Genomic DNA, 14,516 nt, shown 5'->3' on the forward strand with positions numbered 1-14,516 from the left:
ACTAGCGCAAGTTGTGGAAAAGTTCAATGCGTTATTCAAACTGTGTTTCTGTCGCTATCTTAGATTAAGTGAATCTAGTCTACCTGCACATACCACAACTGAACACTAAGCACAGCAGAGCACATTTCCCACATAGCAGGGGAACGCTATGAAGGCTAGAGTGACTTGTCTCACCGCTCTATTTGCGACTAAAAAATACTGCATCACATATGAAAGAAGATGTACAGTATCTGTTAATTCAATGTAACATGAGGCATTATACTTTTATGTTGCAAAATATGTCACTATGTGACATGGGAAGCATTGTAGATTTGAACCTCTTTAGCACCGCAGCATTGCCTGGGGATGCAGCCTAGGAAGCATTAACATTTCATTTCTGTCGTTAGCATCTGACATGAAAGTGCCTCGAGTTGTCTCTGCAGGCTGTACCTTTGTCCTTCACAACATGCATACGCAAGTTACATGGCTGGATGAACTGCAGTCATCGTGGCCTGTGGGGCAGATCCTCTGGCGTGGGGGCTGTAATACAGGCCTAACATTTTGTTGTCTTTTCTTATATATCTAAACATCTTTGACTGAAATCTGTCTGTGAAATCTGAGTCTGTCTGTGAATATGTTCAGGTGTGTGTTGAATCTGAAGGTGAGCTGTGAATCTGAGAGACAGAACCTATTTGAGTGAGACAATAATGAAGAGAGAAATATGTCCATCCATTTTTTAAAATCAGAGTCCTAATGTTGCGATGACGATTCAGCTTCTTTCTCAGAAGCCGAATCGGCCTCGAGATATCGTATGTAACTCTGATTTTTTGAAACATGGATAGAGGTTTTGCTTGTGTTGTGTCACCTTCTTGCAGACCCCCCCTTTCCCTCTTTTTATTAAAATGTGCAATCGGTCAGCACAGCAGGCCCACAGGCATAGAATTAATTAAGTGGAATGAATAAAGTTGCATCTTCACATATAGCTGACTACACACAACCAAAAGCAGGTAGCTGCAACGCATATTTTATTTGGGGCATGGCTGTGCATGGTCAACCACAGTCTCATGGCAATGGACACGGAGGGTCAAGCAGTATTCCAAGCTGCAACCTTGCTGACATCGAGAAATCGAAAGCCAGCAGTCTGCCTCCAGGACTCAGTTGCTCTAAATGGCCGTCGGCAGATTCGCTTGGAAAGAGACTGGCTGACAAGCAAGAATGGTGAGCTTGGCGTATGTTTTGACTTGCATGCTCTCTGGGGCTTACCAACCGGGAAAACCGGGAATTCTCAGGGATTTTTAATAGTCAGGAAAAACTCAGGGAAGACTCAGGGAATTTGTGCTTCTATCAGGGAAAATTAGCTGTCATATTATTGAAAGGGGACGAAACTCACCCTAATGCAGCTGGCTCGAGTAAAAGAGAGGAATTGTAAATTGTCTTTGGCGCCGTGTTGTCGGCTGGAGGAGTTGCCAGTGTACAGTCAACGACCGATTTTCCGGACGCCCGATTTTTGGGACATGCAATGCGGACGGCTTCATGGCACTGAAATGTGGCACTGAATCGAGCCAATGTATAAGAACGTCTGAAATTTCTGACACAAGAGCCCTTCGCCGTCCGATTTTCCGGAGCTTTTTCAGCGAATGCAGGTCCGAAACGGCAATAATCAAAGCCAACACCGCCGTTTTGATTATCTCGCCGCCTCGAACCGCGCTCTTGCACGCAGATCCGCTGGCAGCCGTAGCCACTACCGCCAACGCGAGGCCTAGCTGCTTCGACGTTCCCTATTAATGTTCTTGCCGTTAGGTGCCGTGTTTTTAATTGAAAGAATTCGTCGCTGTCAGCAATGGCACTTACTCCGCCTCTGCGATCCTCGCGACTGGCTTCGAAGCTAATTGAAAGCATGACGCATTGCATAATGCCGGTTCCCAAAAGACAGCTTGGCCTCAGCACAGAAGTGTTGCGCAGTGACGCATACGTAAAGTATTGCAGTGAAGCTTAAAGGGACACTAAAGTGAAAAATTATTTCTTCTGCATCAGTAAATTACCGTTCTACAATACCAAAAACACCACTCTTACAACGATAAGACGTTTGGTAAGCCACAAAAAGCGCAAGAACGAAATACGGGTGGCGACGCCTACTTAAGTTCCCGCACCTGGGGGCTGTGACGTCTTGGATTTTTATGGCATCTTCTAGGGCCTACTTAAGTATATAGCGGTACAGGTTGACTACATTGTGTTCTAAAGGAACCAAATATTAAACATGGCAAGTTTCGGGAACCTTTATTCAGCCAACGCGGCCCAAATGCGAAAACATACTTTGGAATCCCTGACGTCATGCTGACGTGCCGGCGCTAGGGTTTCGGCGCGAAATTCAAATGCTGATACTTGGACCTTCACTTTCTCATCTAATAATCAAACTATTTTTTGAAATGACTGCCTGCAGGGTTCTCAAACAATGCTTCATTAGTCTAAACTGATTTATTTTTTCGCTTTAGTGTCCCTTTAAGCGTGGGAAGGGACAATTTTCACGGGGCACAGTATGTATTCCCTAATCATACACGCGTGCACCCGCCGTCTCCTGTCACAGTACGAGAACCAATATGCCTAATAAATGTACTGGCAGGTCGTCAGCTTTTTTGGACGTGTCTGTGGCGATTTGAGCCCTTGGAGGCAGTAAAGGGCATGCATTCATTTTTTTCAGACATTTTCGCGGCCCCTAGGGCGTCTAAAAATCGGACGTTGACTGTACAACTGTCCAAGAGGGTGCTTCACATGGTCTGTGGGGCGAACACGCGGCGGACGAAAACAGAAATGACCGTCGCATTGAGGAATGATCGGGATATGAACTGTGCCGCTTCTTTTTTGAAGGAGCTTGAGCTCTAAAAGAAAAGCGTTGGCTGACGCCGAGATGCAGGTGACTCTCATCCAAACCAAAATAAACTCTGTAAAGCAGTGAAACGCAACACTGAGGTGTTGTGTGCGGGCGGAGGGTATGTCAGGACAGTTGAGGTTGACTTACGAGTTGATGGAAATAACTCATTTTCGAAAATATTTGCTTCTGTATGCATTTCTTTTTATTCGTATTTGAAAATGTTCGACTCAATTTGCAATGGGCTTTACCATATTTTTTTTTCGAAGATATTTTATTCGTTATGCATTTTACTAACGCCTCCCTTGAGTTTTCTGTTTTGAATAAAATAAACGTTACTCGTCCTTACTATTCAAACTAGATTATGTCGTTTCTTTATTTTTTAACATGATTACTAGAGAGTGACTTCATCGGGTGACATGGCATCAACCTGTGTTGACAGAAAACAAAGTTCTGTGTCACTCGGAAAATTTTGCAAAGGCACTCAGGGAAAACCTGGAAAACTCAGGGAATTTGAAAATGCCAACTAGGTAGACACCCTGTTATTGCAGCACAAAACATGAATGTGAACGGAAGAAATGAAGCGACAGGACTATGTGCTGGTTATCGACTGATGCTTTATAGGAACAAGCATTTTATAGAAATGCCAAGCTTCTTCTCGCACATGCTCACTATAATGACGCGCTATTACGCCACTATCTAACAAACATACCTGTATCAATATAAAATGCTTGTTCCAATAAAGAAACGTCAGTTGATACTCAGTGCACAGTCCAATTGCTCCGTGTCTCCCCTTCATCTTCGTATTTTGCGCTTTAATAACTATGAATCAATACCTATTATTCCATTCACTATTCTGTGGCACTTATCTTGTCCCCAAGCAATAATCCTCATCCATCTTGCATGCATTTCCTCTCTTTTAACACTGCTCATTATCCTTTCAACAATGCTACCACTTGTTAATAGGCACTTGACGTTCCTGACCTGAAAGTAAAGGGCACACAACATTAAAAAAGGCCAAGCAACGTAGACGACATTTATTGGTTTGGGACAAGATAAGCCCCAAAGAGTGCTAACTTTTAGAGTGCAGTCACTGTTCCACATTTTTTTCAGAATCAGAATCTTTGTTAAATTTGTTGTAAAATTTGAAGGTTATAGTATAAGTAGTAACATACAGACAGTGTAGGATTGATTATGAATAATACGAACGGCTCAATTTTGGATATCCTCATGAGACCTCTTGTTGTTTGTAATGCACATTGCCTCTAATACTTCTCAAGATTAGCTCGGAAGGGATTATGTGGCACATTCGTCCAGGATATAAAGTCTGATGCTTGTGGAACTGTGTGAAAGTGGTTTAAGCTCATTTGTGCCATCAGCTTTCCAAAAAATTGGCACTAATCTATACCATTGCGTAGGCAGAGATGACAAAAAGCACCCATGAAGAATGTTTCAAATACCGCAAGTTGACAAGGGAAGCCATGATGTTAAATGTTCATCTGTGTTTAAGCAGAGAAAAGCAGCTTTTACGACAAGAACATGAATTGACAGTTGTTTCATTGTCTCGTATAGTGGACGATAGAATAGTGGACTTTGTTAACGGAGGTTAACTGGGTTTATTAAGCATGGAGTGTACAGGAATAGATGTGGTTACATGGAGGTACAGAGAGTAGAGTGTTTTGAGCCACCAACCAGCAGGAGAGGAGCGGGAGTGCCAGACGCAACTTAATATGTCGTCTGCTGAGAGTTCATTCAGGAGGAGGACTACCGCGACAATGGGAACGGAGGTTTCAGAAGGGGCACATGGCCAGTGTGCAACATTGCACATGCAGGATGGTGGCGCCATCTCTTGAGACTTGCAACAAGAGTTACTTTCTCTGTGTGCGTGGAGATGCTGCCATCAGCATGTAACTGTGGTAATTAAACTGAAAAATGGGTTTTTCACGTTGGTAACACAGCAGTCAGTAAGAACCGAACTTGTGAAGCAATTAAACAGCTCACTTGTCTTTTAGTCTAAGGAGGATATGGTGTCCACGGCAAAGAAAAGTACCTCGTTGCCTGTCCTCATGCATTCGCTAATATATTTTTATGTTGTGTTTCAGTAACTGGCCCATCACTACCCTCAGGTCCTGCCACCGGCAATGTAAGTCGTAAGACGAGTGACTTGACCTCTGGGCACAATATTTTATTTCACAACATACAGATGGTTTGTAAAACGGGCAGGGGAGAAGGCAGTCAACACCAAAATGGAATAAGAGCATACGCTGGAATTTTGATATCTTGAAGAATGCAATGCTAGAAAGATGCATTGACAGCGTGCAAAATATGGATAAGAAATTTGAAAACTAACGTGCATGGCTCCTGCACTAGCATGTGAGAACAAGGACATGGACATGAAAAAACATGAATTTAGTTTGTCATAGTGCATACTGATGCAAAAAAAAAATTTATTTAATATAAGGAGGAACAAAATAAGTGTCGAATCTTGTTTCTTCGTATTTGTGTTGCTGTTCATACGTTGGCGTAAAAATCATGGAACCTCACCAACTAGCGTAGTTTCAAGTATCGCTGAAAGTTAACATGGTATAAGACAATAATGCTTGTTTAAAAATGTTTGTTGTGTCACTAAAAAGAATCTAATGGTTAAGAGTGATCATTACCGATTGATTTTACTGGACGGCTTTTATGACGGGGCTGTTTATTCTTTCACAGTTGGTTAATTATTATTATTAATGAAAACGAAAGTAGAATTTCATTTTCTTGCTATCAGCACAAAGTGAAATGGAAATGGGAACACCCTGATCACAATGCATGTTATACATCACTGCTCAGAGCTGTAGCCGATTTGTAAGCGTGTATGTGCACGCCAAAGACTTGAAAAATTATAGACTGATCAGCTTACTGTTCGTTGCCTACAAAGTATTTACTAAGGTAATCGCAAATAGAATCAGGAATACCTTAGACTTCTGTCAACCAAAGGACCAGGCAGGATTCCGTAAAGGCTACTCAACAATAGACCATATTCACACTATCAATCAGGTGATAAAGAAATGTGCAGAATATAACCAACCCTTATATATAGCCTTCATTGATTACGAAAAAGCGTTTGATTCAGTCGAAACCTCAGCAGTCATGAAGGCACTACGGAATCAGAGTGTAGATGAGCCATATGTAAAGATACTGGAAGATATCTATAGCGGCTCCACAGCCACCATAGTCCTCCACAAAGAAAGCAACAAAATCCCAATAAAGAAAGGCGTCAGACAGGGAGATACGATCTCTCCAATGCTATTCACAGCATGTTTACAGGATGTATTCAGAGACCTGGAGTGGGAAGAATTGGGGATAAAAGTTGATGGAGAATACCTTAGCAACTTGCGATTCACTGATGATATTGCCTTGCTTAGTAACTCAGGAGACCAATTGCAATGCATGCTCACTGACCTGGAGAGGCAAAGCAAAAGGGTGGGTCTGAAAATTAATCTGCAGAAAACTAAAGCAATGTTTAACAGTCTCGGAAGAGAACAGCAGTTTACGATAGGTAGCGAGGCACTGGAAGTGGTAAGGGAATACATCTACTTAGGGCAGGTAGTGACCACGGATTTGGATCATGAGACTGAAATAACCAGAAGAATAAGAATGGGCTGGGGTGCGTTTGGCAGGAATTCTCAAATCATGAACAGTAGGTTGCCACTATCCCTCAAGAGGAAAGTGTATAACAGCTGTGTGTTACCAGTACTCACGTATGGGGCAGAAACCTGGAGGCTTACGAAAAGGGTTCTGCTGAAATTGAGGAAGACGCAACGAGCTATGGAAAGAAGAATGATGGGTGTAACGTTAAGGGATAAGAAAAGAGCAGATTGGGTGAGGGAACAAACGCGGGTAAATGACATCTTAGTTAAAATCAAGAAAAAGAAATGGGCATGGGCCGGACATGTAATGAGGAGGGATGATAACCGATGGTCATTAAGGGTTACGGACTGGATTCCAAGGGAGGGAAGCGTAGCAGGGGGCGGCACAAGGTTATAGGTGGGCGGATGACATTAAGACGTTTGCAGGGACAACATGGCCACAATTAGTACATGACCGGGGTAGTTGGAGAAGTATGGGAGAGGCCTTTGCCCTGCAGTGGGCGTAACTAGGCTGATGATGATGATGATGATGATGATGATGATGATGATGATGATGATGTGCACTTTGGAACACAAGAAAAGTCATTGTTATTAATAGACTCTTTTGAACCTTGTTTAAAAATATTGCTCCTATTTTTATCGAATGTCGTTCTTGCAAAGTCTTATGTACGGTTACTGCAACCACACAGTAAGATTTGCATGTTCAAGTTGTGTTAGGTAGCTATTGTCTAGGCCACGCATGGAAGACACATGTTGCTTTTTCATCTGCGTCCCGCAAGCGGAGGCTGAGAGCCATGTATGACTACATGCCATTGTGCTCATACTTTGCTATGGTGTAATAGACGCTAACTGAGGAGACAATATTGACATGAGCAATATTGATAAGAGCAATGTTGCCTGTCCTGTGATATTGGTTGTCACTGTTGTAACAGTGACAACCATATGTGGATGGTACTATGACTGTTTTTGGGAGGAGAGGAAAAGTTCTTAAAGCATCACAAAACTGTAGTTGCAAAACCGTAGTACGTAGTTACAAATGTCACATCCTGCTATGCTAGTAGTTTGGCAGAACAGTGAACCTCAGTAGCACAGCATGCCAGCATAGCAGAGGTGAGGTGGACCGGTGGGACCACGAAAAGGAGCGTTACAGACAAAAGGCGAACATACACATCTGACTTCAAAGGAAATTCGCAGATCCAATCCAGTGTTTGAATCTAAGTGTTGCAAACCTTGTTTGAGTTGCAGAAGCAGCAGCGGCGATGAATGACACACATACAGCCTCAATATATATAGAGACTTTTAGCGTGTCCACTATTCCGGCAAATGGGGGTGGTTTGGGTGGATTGCCGATAGGCCAGGACATAAGCATGAGGGGCCTGAGCGGTGCAGCCACCTGGTGGCATAGAGCTTAACGAGACAAACATAGAGCTAAAATTGCAGTAACCTACTATATTCTGCTTCGCTGCTGGTGAAAATTTTTGACACTGGCATAATCGTGAACACGATTACTGTTACGAGCTGTTAGCTTTTTGTGTCAAAGCATGTGTTGACAAGGGTCGTATGCACGGAGGAATATAACAGATATGCATGTAAATACATTTAAGGCTTCTACGCCCCTTGCGTCACAGTGGCACATGTCCATTCTGGGGCATTGGCGAAAAATCGGCAACATACCCCATGGCACATATCTAGTGACCCAAGTTGTGTACTTGGCAAGGAAGCACCTGTAGTGTGGAAGAAATAGGGAAAGAAAGCTGTCATTTAAAACTGATTGCTTTTCTTCATGGTTAATCTTGTTTCACAGTTCCTGTTCCGCGTACGTCAGAATGCAAACACATGTTTTGCAGGCTACCATGAATGGGAAATCCACTGCAGCTGCCCCCCCCCCCCCCCCTGGAGCCTACAGTTCTACGTCTTGTCGGGCAGAAAGGGCACAGTGATGCAAGTCTGACTCTTCTGCCATGGTGGTCGCCAGAGACGGGCAGACTATCCGGGAGATGACGGTCACTGCGAACGGCTTCTACAGGGACGGCAGGATGGTCTTGCGTAAACTCAAGCAAGTTCTCCACAAGGGAGACATTGTCAACATCGACTACAGCCTAACGTTGATATATTGAACAACACAGTGATTGCGAAATAGTTTGTACGTAGCCCGAATTATATTTATAAAATCATGTAAAAACGTATAAGGAACTTGCACAAATCAATCAATGAAGTAATCGTGGCACAGTAATACTCGCTTGAAACTTGACACAAAGTATTTGTTTCTTTGGCTGAAGTACTGCAGCACTGTAGCTTGCTTCTTACTGGTAGCGACGTGCTTAACCATGGCATCCTCAACGTAGTCTGAACGATCCACAAGCAATAGGCCGGTGCCTTCTATTGTGCCACAGTAGTGACGTAAAAGGGCCAAAGCAGCTACAGCCTCAGTTGAAGTTGGGAGCAGGCCAATATCAGTGCTTGCGGGATCAACCTCAGCAACGTCTTCGTTTGGCTGCTACTTCTGCTGAGATCTCCACGTCCCAAGTGAAGCGCCCCACTCTACACTGCGCCACATCCTCGAACACCAGAGAGAGGACCGGAGGCAATATGATCACCCGCACCCAAATTTAAACAGCCAACAGGTGAGGAGTTGGCGCTGACTTCAAACACACACGTACTTAAACCTATATACACTTAGCTGTATTCACCACACACAATACACTGATGAATGCTCGTGGTGCGGTGACAGCCCAAATTTACTGCACATCACTTGGATGTGCCCAAACAGAGCGACAGATATAAATTCCACACAACTGAAAACAAGATTTTAACATGCAGTGGGAGGCGTGGCTTACGGACAAGGATCAGGATAGCCAACTGGCTCTTCCAGACCAAGCCCAGAGAGCCGCTCATGCTAGTGGAGCCCTGGACTAGGGGCCCCCCTGGACTAGGGGCCCCATAGAGTTACTATACTAACTCTAGAGGACATGCTACCGATAGGGCCCATGCACTGAAATTGCCGTAGTCTCCTCGATAAACTTTCTGCCTGTCAAGACGCCGAAACAACAATAGGGAGGAGCTGTGGGCAGACTTGCGAACTGCCGCTGCTCATTTCACCGAGGGTGCCACCGATGTAAAGTGCCTCCGCAACTTCTGTCTGTGCGGTGGCCGCAATGTCGGCTGTTTTTAATTGCTGTGATGGTGGAACAGCAATCCACTATTTGACAAGAGCCTTGTTTATAACGCTGTAGAGTACTATAGTATTTCGAATGCAGTCTCTGAAGGGTCGGGCGCATTTGCACCAACTGTAGCGTGAAAGTGGGTTGTGCTTTGCACGTACATAGCAGAGACAAAAACATGAAAGTTTATTTACTGCTGTTGTAGTGTTTGCAGTTAATAATTCATTGGTTACTGTAGCAAAGTGCAGAAAATATGGAAGTCGGCAAGTGTTCTTACAGACGTGATATTTTACCAAAAAATGCTTGCCAGGATGCTCTATATAAAGCTGGAATTCCTTAGTGTGAGCCGGCCTTCTGTGCACTGTGATAGCACACTATTTTTACTACTTTTAGACGAGTTTTCTCCAGTTCTTTTGCATCAGACGAGTGCTGTGGCCTATGTAAATATTCATACCCAGAAAGCTTTGGACCTTCTACCACGTCCGTGTGGCTTGGTGACCAGGAAATATAGAAACAATTATTTAAGGACCAAGAAAATACCGCATGCCTTGAATGAGCAAGATGCGAGTAAATATCTTATTGCAAACACATCATTGATACAGTTCAGACCTACAAAGTACTGAGGGTTCGTTTTCAATTTAACATATTTATCATTCTTGTTCGTGGCTCCACTAACATAGTTCACAAACAGTGGTTTGATAAATTTGAAACACACAAACTCAACTACGGTAAGTCCTTGTGGTGCTGGCTGTGAGTGGTCCGGCACTGCAGAAGGTCTTATTTAATTACTGCTGGTACTGCCACATTCAGCAGAGTCTTCTAGGGCTTGTCCAGTGTTGGATGTTCCCGCAAGGCAATATCCACAAACATTCTCAACATCTCGAGAACATATAAATCAGACTGGTACAAAAGCCCAGCTGTGTACTGATGCCTTTGAATTGACAGGCTTTATCGTCAGCGAGCAACAGTCCTTTAACTCCACTTGTTCTCCGATCACACGGGCTGCGTACGCGCCAACGTACACAGTTGCTGACACCTGTAGGCTTTGATATGTGGGCACTGCATTTTGCTTCATGCGGTCTGGCTCTTTTACAGCAATCGCTGTTAACTCCAAGGACTGCATGGGTAGTGAGGCTACTGGAGCTGGCAGCGCATCGACATGACCAAGCTCCTGCTTCTGCAAAACATTGCTGTTCTCCAAAGGAGTCGCAATTGCAGTTTTGTGGAGCTTTTTCAGCTCTGAAATGGCTGAATGCACGTCCAACTGGTCATCGCAACCAAGTGACCTTCTCAATGTCCCAAACAATCACTCGATAGGGTCACTGCTTAACTTTTGTGTTAGCACTAAGCAGAAATCCTGTGACCCAAGGAAGTAGTGTATGCACGCTACAGTGTAATATGTGGCGAGCAGCAATGCTTCGCAAATTTAATTTGTTAGGAACTGACAGGGTGAAGTAGAATTTTTCTTGATCTCCTCGATGCACAATGGCAAAGTTACCTCCAACCATTCGAGACGGCTGTTATCAGCATCATCGCAGAGCCTAACATCGGGGCAGTTCTGTTGAATGTACTGATGTCTGTTGCTGGTGTTGTGTAGAAGAAACCATCGGTAAATGTTCTTCATGAACAAAATTGATCGCCCTGCAGCAGCGAAGTAAGCGTGGCAGCCTTGACCTGCTTGCTCCTTCAGGAAATCAAGAGCTGATGTCAGATCTGGAGCCAGCACTTCAACAGCTCACTTCACATTCATTTATTTTATATTGCTGTGGAAACACATTTTTCCTGCTCAAATTTCTCACAGGCTTTACTATCCACGCCTTCTGCATCTTGTAGAGCTTCTTTAAATCAAATGATGAAATTTCATATATTCTTCCCAAAATCTCTCGTCAAAAAATGGGATCTTATGTTTTTCGATATGTGACTATAATCAAAGCTTAAAAACAGAAGCGTGTCACTGTCATTTGGATGTTCAATCCGGTGCCTTAAAAAACCACTACACAAGACTCATTGCACTCACATTAAACTTGTGGTTGTCAGTTACCAAACAAACAACTTTGAAACCTGTGTCTTCAACCTCCTCCGTAACATAGCGAACCAGTTCTGACAGCTGGAGGCCATTCAACCCTTGGTAAAAGAAGTAAGAAACTGGTATTCTGTATGCTGTAGAAGGTCCATTGATCAAAAAACAAAGCAAGGAATTTGCCAGTACAGGCTCACTTGGACTTCATTCTACTTCATGTCCACTTGGCCAACAAAGCAGTCTCGCAAGCGTATTATACTGTAGCTTTAGCTTAATCCTCATGTCGTCAACTATAATAGAGCAAACCCTGGGACTGTGGTGCTTCAAGCTTATCACTCTCTGCCTTCAACCGGGCTTTTATCAAGTCATTGAAGCCGGCATTTCCACAACTGCTCTCTGTGAGGTTCTGTAGTGTGTTTCTGCTGGGTAATTTAAGTAGCTTTTGTAGTCTTGCATGCTCGTAAGCTTTGCTTGACAGATGTCGACGCACTATGCAGTGTCTCACATCTGTCCATGTTGGATTCTTGCACTGAAAATTTGTAATTTGGTCTCGTAGGGAGATGTACGTGAGATCTTTTTGCTTTGCTTGCTCTCTGACATAGGTGATGTCACTAAAATTGCAATCTTGCATAACTCTCTGACATAACTCTCTGACATAGGTGATGTCACGAAAATTGCAATCTTGCATAACTTTACAGACTACACGATTACATGCCTGAGCTCTACGACAAGTCTTATTGCACCAATTGCAATAGATCCCTTAACGTATATCATTTACTCTGGCCATGTTCGCAAGCTCACATAGAGTACGAACAAGACAAGCGCAAGTTTGAAGAAGCAATCCGGAGCGAAGAACTCGCTCCCCAACTCTGGGCCGTCCAGCAGGTCCACGACGCCGCCAGGAAACTTAACCTCCTGGTTCCGTCGTGGGAGACGCCCACTCCACGAGAGCCCAAAGCTCTCGTGGCCTGCAGGACCTCGAATAAAGTTGATTTCCTTCCTTCCTTCCTTGTGTAACTTTCTTTAGTTCCTTTGAATAGGAGTCTACTGTCTTATGGAGTCCTGTTCACTTCTTCAGGTCCCTGTGTTTTTGTCGTTATTTTGCCCTCTCTGTTGTAAGGAAGCTAACACGAGCAACATCAACTTGTGTATCCTGGTCTGCAACTATTGCATGGTGACGAAATAATTCCTTGTGTGGAATGTGACTTCTCTACAATGCTCATTCTTGTTAATCCTCAAGAGGTGGACTGCCTTCATTTCCACGTGGTGGCTCTTCTGCTGACGTAGGCCCCTGAGAATCTTGCGTACCAAGAACTAGGGTCGACGGTACTGCTCATGCGCAGATGTAGGGGTCTGCACATGCGCATTAGCATTGCCTCTAGTTCTTGCGTACGCAAGCCGCTTGCGTCCCCTAATCTAAATCTCTCTATTGTTGAATACAACTTAAGTCTCCAGTGAAGCCCCACCCACGCCCTAATAACCGCCAGCTACTGTTCCTTGGAGAGGCTGCAAGTAGTTTGTACTTCGAATTTTCCCTGTTACCTAAAAAAGGTGGTAACCACAAAAAATATAAACGCACAATTTTACACGTTTTCACCCGTCTATTATAGTGGAACGGTGAAAGCCTAATTTATTGAACTGAAATAAAATGCTTACTTTGCTGCAACTATTTATTGTCAAGTTTCATGAGCAAAACGGGCTCAGCAGTGAAATGAACTGTATGGGAGACTTTTCAAGAAGTAAATGCTCCATCTCCATACACTTTACCCATATCTGTTGCACACCTGATCGCTTCCACCGATGAAAAGACTCTTCAAGGACAGCAGGCGCTCCGGAGGTATCAAGTACGAAGCCATTTTGAAAAGATCGCATGACTACGGTTTGTATGCTTCTGTGATTGGCTGGCAGAGTAACACAACCCCGTGTAGTCCATGTACCTTGGTTGCCAAGTGCGTTTTTTTTTTAAATTTTTATCCCACTATAGACACATAGATTTGACAAGTTGGGCTTGTTGGTTCGTGATCGTCGGGTTGTGCACAGGCTACAACCACAAAAAGGACAAGACGACGCACACCGCCTAAACTAGGCACTCTTTGCCCTCGAGATGCGGCGGCATGTCGCCCAATCTCGGAGACGACAAGACTAAGGTGGCTTTGTCGGAATCCGCCATGAGCTGAGGCTTGAGTGTACACCTGTGCACGTGTTGTGGTGTTAGCTGTGCCACTTGCAGCCATATTCTGAAACAATGCACTTTGACGATAGTTCGCACTCAGGTGCGCGCTGATTGGTTGTTTTAACTGAAGTGGATCGTTTAAGAATACGGCCCCCGTGCACTCTAGTATGGTGGTACATAGTGGCACTATTAAAACCAAGGATCGAAACAGTTCATTGATCGAAACACCTTAACTGAGTGTACCATACCATTTCCTACTGTACGGATTTCACTTCCTGCTTTCTGGTACTTTAAGAACCAACTTGAAGAAGAAAATCATCCCACCTACGACTTCCATTCCCCAGACCTACCGGGAGATCAGTCAAGCAAGCATGAAACAGCAGCCGATCGTGTGTGGTCAGCCGAAGGAAGGAGTCCCTAACCCAAGCCAACCTCCAGGTCACCTACATTGTCTTCAGAAGCTAAACGCAGTGCTTATCGCGCCTTCATTCTTTAAGACTACATGCGTGGGCACACCACGAAGCCCTAACAAGAGCACTGCAAAAGGATGCCTGGCTGGGGCTCTGTCTGCAATGGTGCTAGTCATCGACAAAAAATTATCAAAAGTTGTGAGAAAGCAAACAAAGTTGGCGAGACAGGGAGAACAGTTCTCACACAACCATATTCAAGATGGCAGTGGGAAGTG

The 14,516-nt window shown here is 44.1% G+C and overlaps 1 long non-coding RNA gene across 2 annotated transcripts in view; it reads left to right on the plus strand.

Annotated features, from left to right (window-relative positions):
* Positions 1 to 8,666, plus strand: part of LOC126548223 (uncharacterized) — a 53,793-nt gene extending 45,127 nt beyond the window's left edge. For both annotated transcript variants that reach the window (XR_011892276.1, XR_008609111.2), the window contains exons 2-4: positions 1,040 to 1,197; positions 4,948 to 4,988; positions 8,325 to 8,666. This is a non-coding gene — a long non-coding RNA (uncharacterized lncRNA). The remainder of the gene's footprint in view (positions 1 to 1,039; positions 1,198 to 4,947; positions 4,989 to 8,324) is intronic.
* The last annotated feature ends 5,850 nt before the right edge of the window (positions 8,667 to 14,516 follow it).

Source organism: Dermacentor andersoni, chromosome 1 (assembly GCF_023375885.2).
Source record: "Dermacentor andersoni chromosome 1, qqDerAnde1_hic_scaffold, whole genome shotgun sequence".
NCBI classification, from domain to species: Eukaryota; Metazoa; Arthropoda; class Arachnida; order Ixodida; family Ixodidae; genus Dermacentor; species Dermacentor andersoni.